Source organism: Petaurus breviceps, unplaced genomic scaffold (assembly GCF_028583685.1).
Source record: "Petaurus breviceps papuanus isolate PSGF00001 unplaced genomic scaffold, PetGlider_PUasm1.0 582, whole genome shotgun sequence".
Lineage (NCBI taxonomy): Eukaryota > Metazoa > Chordata > Mammalia > Diprotodontia > Petauridae > Petaurus > Petaurus breviceps.
The window spans coordinates 5,933,106-5,943,386 of record NW_027186390.1 but is presented as its reverse complement, the minus strand read 5'-3'; the positions used below and the strand labels follow the sequence as shown (position 1 = coordinate 5,943,386).

Genomic DNA, 10,281 nt, shown 5'->3' with positions numbered 1-10,281 from the left:
CTCTCTCTCTCTCTCTCTCTCTCTCTCTCTCTCTCTCTCTCAATCTCTCTCTCTCTCAATTCAACTTTCCCTCACTACTCTCAAAAGGAGGAATTAGCTTAATACCAGCTTGGCTCCTTCCCACCAAACACCAGTTACACAAAAGACCAACAGAAATAGTGAATAGTAAGTAAACCAATTTATCCAAACAAAACAGTAAATAGAAGCTGAGGACTTTATACAGATTACAATAGAGCAATGAAGACAGCAGTAAAGAAGCCCTTCAGTTGGAAGTGAGATAAAACCCTTCAGCTCAACCAAAAAGAGAAGGAACTATGTCAACAATAAGAAACTACTCTCAGCTGTCCCTAGAGTTGGAAGCACTACACATCCAGGGATATGAGAGGGGTTGTTTTCCCCACATGTATCTGGCTCTGAGGACTCCTATTAGATACTCACCATTTAGGAGAGCTACCTCTCTCAACACATCTCTCCCCAAGTCCTTCTCCCAAGCATCTTCCATCAAGTTCTCGTCCATCGGTATAAAGCTTGGTGCTCAGCATTTTTCCAAATAATAGTCACATCTCCCTCTGTGTACACAGCATGCAGCATGAGGCTCACCTCTCCTGGGTGGGGATGTGTGTTTCACTCTTTCATTCCACCTTTCCCTATACCTTATCCCTCCTACATCCTTCCTTCCACCACCAGCAAGACGTCCCTTCTACCCGTCAATACTTTCTCAGGTCACATCTCTGCTCTGAATTCGTTTTCTTCCTTCTTAAATTTTAATCTAATGGCCATTTTAACTCTACACTCTTCTGAAACACTTTGCCCCCTTGTCTTACCAACACTCTTCTCTTGCCAAACCAGCCTTTCCATCATCATCCACTGCCTCTGCTCCTACTCATTTGCTGCTAAATGCAAGTGGAGGAAATCTCACAAACATACTTCCCAAGTACCTTACAAATTCAGGCTATCCAACCTCCACTAGGCCTTGCTATATAGTAAAATATATATATTTCCCCTCCCTAATTTTCCAACAAAGGCTATTCCAAGCCTTCTTTCATGCTTTAGCCAATGCTAATGAGGGACTATGTGCACTACGGCTTCCACAGCTCTTCCTTCCTGCTGTCTCTCACCTGAGGACATTGCCTCATGCTTAACTGAAAACACCAAGGCTGTCTCACATGAGTTCCTTCTTCTGTTCTCCTCATCTCAAAACCTCTTGACATCATTCTCCTTTTTTCTCTCTGTCTCTGACAAAGAGATGGCCTTTCTCCATGCCAAGGCCAACCCCTATACATATGTACTTGATCTCATCTGCTCTCATCTCCACTCTTGAGTATTCAATCCCTCTCTGTCTATTGATTCCTTCCCCACTAGTACTCTTTAAACATATACAATTCAGCCCTATACTAAAATAAATAAATAAATAAATCACTAGGTGCTGCCATCCCTTCAAGCTATCATTCTATATTTCTCCTCTCTTTCCTTAATCAAACTCCTTGAGCAAACTGTTTACATTCACTGCCTTCACTTCACCTGTCACTCATTTCTGTCCCCCATATTGTTACATTCTAGCTTCCAACCTCATCACTCAACTGTACATAACTCTCGCAAAAGTTAAGAGGGACAGCTAGGCAGCACAGTCAATAGAGCACCTGTCCCAAAGTCAGGAGGACCTGAGTTCAAATCTGGCCTCAGACTCTTGAAACACTTACTAGCTGTGTGTGACCTTGGGCAAGTCACTTAACCCCAATTGCCCTCTAAAAATAATTTTAAAAAAAGAATGAAGGCCAAAGAACAACAGCTGTATTTGACATGGGTCAGCATCCTTAACTCCTAGAAACTCTGCTTTTTCAGGTTCTTGTAACACTACTCTCCTGATTCTCCTCCTATCTGTCTAGTGCCATTCCTATTCCATCTCCTTTTCTGCCTCATCATCAATATCCTACTTCCTATCTGTGAATATTCTCCAAAGTTCTCTCCTAGCCCCTCTTCTTTGCTCCTTCTGCCTTCTCTCTCAGTAACTTCATCAGTTCCTATGGGTTTAACTATCATCCGCACGCAGATGACTCTCAAATCTGCACATCCAGCCCCGGTCTCTCCTCTGAGTTTCAGTAACATATCATTAATTGCCCATAGGACTTTTCAAACTGGATGTCCCAAAGACATCTCAAATTTAATGTGTCCAAAACTGAAATTATCTTTTCCCCCAACACTTTCCCCTCTTCCAAAGTTTCCATCATTCTTCCAGTTACACAGGTGTGTTACCTTAGTACTATCCTTACCCTCTCACTCTTCCTCATGTGCTATATTCAATCATTTACCAAACATTGCCAATTTTACCTTCACAGCATCTTTCACATTTCTTCTTTCTACCCACATAGCTACCACCTAAGCTGAGGTTCTCCTAACTTCTCACCTAGAGTATTGTAATAGCCTCCTAATAGGTCTTCCTACCTCAAGACCTTAACTACTCCAGTTCACTCTAAAGACTGCAGCCAAAATCATTTTCTTTAAGCACATAGGTCTGTCCACGTGACTCCTCTATTAATTCCACTTCAACAATTTCCTATTGCCTCTAGAATAAAATATAAATTCCTCTATTTAGCTTTGAAAACTCTACCCAACCTATCTTTCCAGTCTCATAGGATATTACTCCCCCTCCCATAATCTGCAATCCACCCAAATTGACCTTCCCTCTGTTTCTCACTCATGACTGCCCTTATACCTTTTCACTGGACATTCCATGTTCCTAGAAGGCACTTTCTACTTATCTACATTTCACATAGTCCCTTTCTTCCTTGTAGACTCAGTTCAAGCACCATTTTCTGCATAATATCTTTCTTGAACCCCTCAACTGCTAATGCTCTTTCTCCCAGACTATTTTGATTTGACTGCTTTGCATATATTTGCATTTATTCACTTCATATTTTTACTGTATTTTTATATGTATTTATTACACACACTTGTCCATTAGTGCATAAGCTTCTTGGGAGTAGAAATCGTTTTATTCATTGTACTTCCATCCCCAGTGCAGTGCCTGGTACATAGTAAACACTTAATAAATACTTGTTGATTGATTGATTGATTTGCCCAAGGCCATACAGATGGCTGATTTCAGAACAGAACTACAACACAGGTGTTCTGATTCCTGGTCCACCACAATTTCCATTATTCCATGTTTATAAAATATGAGATCTGCCTCTCTTCTAGAAATAGGGAACTTAAAAGTTAAGACCAGTAAGGATTTCTATGGTAAACCAGCTAACTCAGAAATCAGTCTCTAATGGTACCACCAGGAAACTTAGTATATTTTATGTCAACCTTACTGTTTAGAATCATTCCCCCAAACAATCCTAATTCCCCTTAATAGCCTTTATGAATCTGTCACCTTGTCTACAGCAAAAAAAGTGCCAGATTTGAGCTCAGAGGACCAGGATTTAAATCCTGGACTCTGCTGTGTTCTATCTTTATGATGGTAGGCAAGTTTTGAAACCCCTCTGAGTTTCTTTTTTTCATGGGTAAAATGAAATCATTGAACCAGATGACCATCAAGTCCCCTGACAGCTCTGAATCTATGTTCCTGAGAATTTATCTAAACTACTTTTGAAGCAATATACACTTAGAATCTACACCACCTCTGGTGGATACAGTACACGTACCTAGAGTTTACTGTGTTCCTTGATTTCACTAGCCATGTGGAATTTATTTCATTCATCTTAAGTAGAGAGGTTTAAAGCTTCTGGGTACTCAAACTGTGTTCATTCTCAACCAAATCAATCAGTCAATCAGCAAGTGTATTATTAAGGTTCTGATATGTGCCAAATACTACACTAGGCATTAGGGTTACAGAGACAAAAAAAGATCATAATCTCTGCCCTCAAGGAGGTTTATGCCCTCTGGGAGAAAATAAATTTCAATCATAATCTTATATATAATGCATATATTAGTCATTTCTCCTATCCTCCCCATTCTGTTGATTATTTTAATCGCCCTTCTCTGGACCTTCTGGATCCATTCAATTTTTCTTGAAGTAGACAGAGCTATGTATGGTACACCAGATTCCAGATGTAAATATATTATGGATGCCACAAGGGTTGAACCTATCAAACAATCAACAAGCATTTTAAATATTCAAATATTTTTCAATTAAAACATTTATTTTCTCTCCCTCCCACATCACCTTACTACTAAAAAAATTTTTAAACCCTTGTAACACAAATGAAAAGACAACAATTTTCACATTGTCCGTGTCCAAAAATATATACATTGTTCTGCATATTGAATCCATCCACTCTCTGTCAGAAGGTGGGTAACACTATTTGTCATTGGCTCTGGGATCATTGTTATTCATTGCATTGGTCAGAGTTCTTAAGCTTTTCAAGGTTGTTCATTTTTATAAGGTTGTTGCCACCAAATAAATCATTCTTAAGTTCTATTCATGTCACAAAACATCAATTCATGAGTCTTCCAAAGTTCTCTGAAACCATCTCTTTTTATCATTTCTTATAGCACAGTAGTATTCAATGACATTCATATACCATAATTTGTTCAGCCACTCCCCAGTTGATGGACACCTCCTTAGTTTCTGGTTCTTTGACCCCACAAAAGGGCTGTCATAAATATTTATGTACGTATGGGTCATTTCCCTCTTTCTTTGATCTCCCTGGGATATAGGATTAGTATATGGTATCTCTGGGTCAAAGGGTGTGCAAAACTTAGCAACTTTTTGGGCATAGTTCCAAATTGCTTTCCAGAATGGCTAGATCAATTCATAGTTCCTCCAACAGTTCATCAATATGCCTATTTTCCCACAGTCCCTCCTACATTTGTCATTTTTTTCAACTTTTCCAGTTTGATACATATAAAGTAAAACTTCCAAATTTCTGTAATTATGATTTGGAGAATTTTTTTTTCACTTGGCTATTGAGAACTTGGATTTTTTCCCTTGACCACTGCCTATTCACATACCTTAACCATTTATCAATTGGAGAAAGCTTCTTATTCTTATAAATTTGAATTATTTCCTTATATATCTTGAAAATGAAACCTTTATCAGAGAAACTGACTCTAAATAACTTTTTTTTTGGCTAGTTAACTGTTTCCTTTCTAATCTTAGCTGCATTGGTTTTGTTTGTGCAAAACTTTTAATTCAGTATAATTGAAACTTCCCATTTTATTTTCTATGACCCCCTCTATCCTTTGTTTGGTCATGAATTCCTCCCCTATCCATAAGGTTGAAAGGCAATTTCTTCTTATATTCTTTAATTTGTTTTTGATGTGAACTTTTTACATTGAAGTCATGGATCATCTGTTTGGAGCTTATCCTGGTATTTAGTATTAAGTGTTGGTCTAAATCTAATTTCTACCAGAATGCTTTTGAGTTTTCCCAATAATTTTTGTCAAATAGTGAGTGTTTATCCTAGAAGCTGGATCTTTTGGGTTTATTGAACAGTATGCTAATATGTTTGCTTCTATGTATTTCCAACCAAATCTATTCCACTGATCTATCTGTAGTTGTTTTAAAAAAAAAAAAAGTACCAAATAGTTCAGATGATTATTGCTTTGTATGATAGTTTAAGATGTGGTACTGCTAAGCCTCTTTCCAACTTTTTTCAGTATTGCCCTTGATGTTCTTGATCTTTTGTTCCTCCAGATGAATTTTGTTATTATTTTCTGTCTCTATAAAAATATATATATATATATTTATATATATAAAATATATATTTATACCAAACGTAATCATTTGGTAGTTTGATTGGCATAGCATTGAAAAAGTAAATTTATTTAGGTAGATTTTCCAGTATGAAAAATATTGGCCCAACCTACTCATATGCAAATAATATTTCTCTGATTATTTAGGTCTGTCTCTGTTTTTGTGAAGTGTATTGCAGTTATATTTACATAGTTCCTATGTACACCTTGGTAGGCAGATTCTTAAGTATTTTATATATCCTATAGTTATTTTAAATAGAATTTCTCTTTCTCTCTCTTACTGCTAGTTTTCTTGGTAACATACAGAAATACTGATGAATTATGTAGACTTAATTTGTATTCTTTAACTTATTCTGCAACTTTGCTAAAGTTATTGTTTCAATTAACTTATTTTATTTGCTAGGGTTCTCTAAGTAAACTACCATATCATCTGCAAAAGTCAATAATTTTGTTTCCTCTTACCCATGTTTAGTCCCTTGATTTGTTTTTCTTATCTTGTTGTCATGGCTAGCATTTCTATATCAAATAATAGTGGTGAAAAAGGACATCCATACTTTGCTCTGATCCTTTTGGAAAACCCTCTAGTTTATTTCCATGATAATGATCCCCATGATATTCAAAATTTGGGCTGGTTCCAGGTTTTGATAGATACTACTCATCATATTAAGGGAAAAAAATATTTATTTCTATGTTTTCTAGTATCTGATCAGAAATGGATGTTGTATTTTTCAAAACCTTTTTCTTTATCAATGTATATAACCACAATATTTTGTTGTTCTTATTATTAATATGTTTCTAGTTTAATATTGAACTAACCCTGAATTCCTGGTAAAAAAAAATTAAGCCTGGTCATAATATATAATTTCTATAAAATGTTGCTATAGTCTTTTTGCTAACATTTTATTTGAAAATTTTGGTCAAAAAATAAAAATATTTTTTACAGTTATCTTTTCTGTTTTGAATCTCCCTAGTTTAAATATCAAAATGATATTTGCATCATATAAAGAATTTGGTAGGATCCTTTCTTTTCCTTTTTTTTAGTCTTTCTATTTTTTTTGTTCTTTGGATGTTTGAAGGTATCAAAAAAAATTGATATGGTCAAAGGCTGCAGAGAGATCAAGAAGGATGAGGATTTAGAAATGGCTACTGGAATTGGCAATTAAGAGATCATTGGTAACTTTGGAGAGAACAATTTCACTTGAATTATGAGGCTATAAGCCAAACTGAAGAAAATTAAAAAGAAAGTAAGAGGAAAGGAAGTGGAGGGTCAATTGTGGAAGACCTTCTCAAGCAAGGATGGAAGATATAGGAGATATAGTATGGAAGCTAGCCGAGATAGATGAGTCAAGAGAAAAATTTTTGAGGATGGAGGAGACATGTATATTGGTAGGCAACAGGAAAGAAACCAACAGAGAAGGAGAAATTGAAGATAAGTGAAAGATGGAGATAATAGATGGAACAATTTGCTGGAGAAAATGAGATGGAATGTACATGTAGAGGGATTTGTCCTGGCAAGGAAAAGGATCACCTTTTCATGTGAAATGAGGTGGAGAAAACCAATGAAGAAGGCATCTTATTTGAGATGAGGAGATGGGAAGAAGAGAGAGCTCTCTGTGAATACCCTCAATATTTTTAATGAAATATGAGGCAAAATTCTTAACGAATAGGGGAGGGGGAGTGGAACAATAGGAGATTTGAGGGGAGATGGACAAGTTTTCAAAAAGTGCCTTGGTGAACAGGAGATTGCATTAATCCGGTAGGTATTAAAAAGGATTTTTTTTTTTTTGCCCAAGTCTATTGTTTTTCATCAACAACCATTTTTAAGCTGTCATTACTAATCTATCTACTATGGTAGATGTTGCTGATAAGAAGACAAAAGTGAAATAGTTCCTACCCTCAAGTTTACAATCTGGAGCAAGGCAAGGTTCACATATATAAGTGTATCCAAAAAAGAGACAAGATAATTTGGAGAGAGGGGAAGCACTAGCAGCCAGGAGAAGCATGATGTTTTCATGCAGAACAATGGTACTTGAGCTGATCCTTGGAGAAAAGAAAATGGGAATCTAAGAAGGGCAGGGGAGGAGAGAGAGCATTCTAGATACGGGAAAGAGTTACAAAGGTCTAGTGTGGGTTAAGGGAGTGCTATGTATGAAGAACAAAAAGTATCCTGGTGTAGTTGAACCCTTTGTGCAAGAAGAGAAGTAGTAGTAGTAGTAGTAGTAGTAGTAGTAGTAGTAGTAGTAGTAGTAGTAGTAGTAGTAGTAGTAGTAGTAGTTAGTAGTAATAGTAGTAGTAGTAATAGTAGTAGTAGTTAGTAGTAGTAGTAATAGTAGTAGTAGTTAGTAGTAGTAGTAACAGTAGTAGTAGTAGTAATAGTAGTAGTAGTAGTAAGAAGAGGAAGAAGAATAACTAATATTTATGTAGTACATTCACATTTGCAAAGCACTTCACAAATATTTCATTTGATCCTCACAATAATCCTATGGGGTGGATACTGTTACTTTTCCCATTTTTCAGTTGAGAAAATTGAGGCACAAAGAGGTTAAGTGATTTTCCAGTGGTCATATAGCTAGTGTCTAAGACAGTATTCAAACTCAGGTCCTTCTGATTCTAAGCCCAACATTCTATCTCCTTGTATAATTCTATAGTTTAGAACCCAATCAAACCTTTTAAGCAATCCTTAGGAAGCTTATGAAAGTCCTCCTTATCCACATGCTCATATTCTACCTCAAAGAATAAAAATCAATTAGCAAAGCTGGTTTTTTCCTTATAGAAATCTTACAAGAAAATGAAAACATGACTCCAATGGGTTATATTTAAGCATTCATTAGAGAGGCAATGTGGTACAGTGGCTAGAGAACTGTCCTTTAAACCAGAGTTTAAATCGTTTGCGTCTGTATACTTTCACTTTAACATGTACTAAGTGACCATGAGGAAGTCACTTAATATCTCAGTGTTTCCCAAGAAACTCTATGACTAAAAGTTACAGAAGAGTTGAATCAGTGAAAGGATAATGCTAGAACTGATAAAATGACAGAGCTAGAACAACAAAAAAGAAATATTCAGTGATACAATAACTTAACAAATTTGGAAGCAACTCACTCTGTGATTCTCAAGGTTTCTCTGTAACCTGTCTTATGGAATGAAGGCTCAATGGCAGTTCTCTGGAATAGTCCTGATAGCTAACTGGTCTTATCACAAAGACCAGTGTGAGAAAAAATAAATAGTATTCATATTATCCCAATTTTTTCAGCAACAGAAACCAAGATAAAGAGAAGATAGACTGATTTGCCCAATTAGCCGACATAACACTGAAGAGCTGGGAAGAGAACCAAGGACTCTAGAGAGTCACCTAGAAAGGAATATTACATAACAAACTCATACTCAGATCATACCTGTCATAGCAAAATTGAATCACTAAACAGTACTAGACCTACCAACCAGATAATTGGATAACTTTATATAATATAGCAGTCTGAGTTCATAGGTTTTAACTTTTCCCTCCAAAGTTTAGTAATAAGGGGAGGAAATAACTATTCCATAAGTTTCCAGGAGTCTTCTGTTAAATAAAAGGTATGAAAAGTTCATCAGTCTATTCATTCTGTAGAGTAAACACCTACCTCCTGTAGTTCCTATTGCTCATTAAATCATAGAAGGTTCTTTCTCTTGGACATCTAGTAAGAGAGAGAAGGCATTTTTCTCCCCTATCTCTTCTCTCCCAGTGGCAGCTACCAGCACGTGGCAACAAAAACCTGTGTTTGTCAAACATGTGGCTCTAGGCACCTTCTGCTTTTTCTTTCTTTCTCTGAGCACAAGTGAAAAACTAGCAATCCTGAGAAAAGGAGGGCTCTACCCTTGGGAGATAGAAGCCAGATATTTCCAGTCTTGGTCTAGGGTTCCTGAATTCAAGTTCTGGGCATCAGTCAATAAGGAGTCAGGCTTCTCAAAGGAAAAGATGGGCAATTCAGTGTCATCCTAAAATATGAAGAGCTAAAGAGTCAGGCCTGGCTAGTCAGTCCAGATCTTCTGAGTTGTTTGGGAAGTGTGGATCTAAGGAAATCTATCTGTGCTTCAGCTGCTGCCTATTCTTAGACTTGGAAGGTCCATCTCAGGACCTTTGAACTTGGACCACCTGCTGGTATATGCAGCTCACATGTGCTTTCTTAATCCACTAGGTTTCCGAATTTCTGCCGTGGAACTGAGTTGTCCTGATTGATGAGTGAATCAGCACTAACTCATCTAGCCTACTGTATCTACCTGCCTCAGATGAGACCACATTTTTCACATACCAATCAACCTTCTGCCTTGGCTACCTTCTTGATATCTGCCCTACCATTGTCACATATCACACACACACACACACACACACACACACACACACACACACACACACACACACACCCCCTTTTGCTCTGGAAACTTTAATTAAATCAATATCACTATTACTGCTAAAAACTCCATACACCATCCCTGTGACTTCTCAGACCAAAGTATCCTTTTCAACAACTACTACTGCATATGTATTGTATCGGCCTATTAAAATGTAAACTCCCTGAGGACAGGGACTATCTCAGTCTTGTA

At 36.9% G+C, this 10,281-nt stretch overlaps 1 long non-coding RNA gene across 1 annotated transcript in view; it reads right to left on the bottom strand.

Moving 5' to 3' along the window:
* The window catches only part of LOC138173517 (uncharacterized), a 104,305-nt gene extending 94,549 nt beyond the window's left edge, over nt 1–9,756 (bottom strand). The window contains exon 1 of the long non-coding RNA XR_011171423.1: nt 9,321–9,756. This is a non-coding gene — a long non-coding RNA (uncharacterized lncRNA). The remainder of the gene's footprint in view (nt 1–9,320) is intronic.
* Between the last annotated feature and the right edge of the window lie 525 nt (nt 9,757–10,281).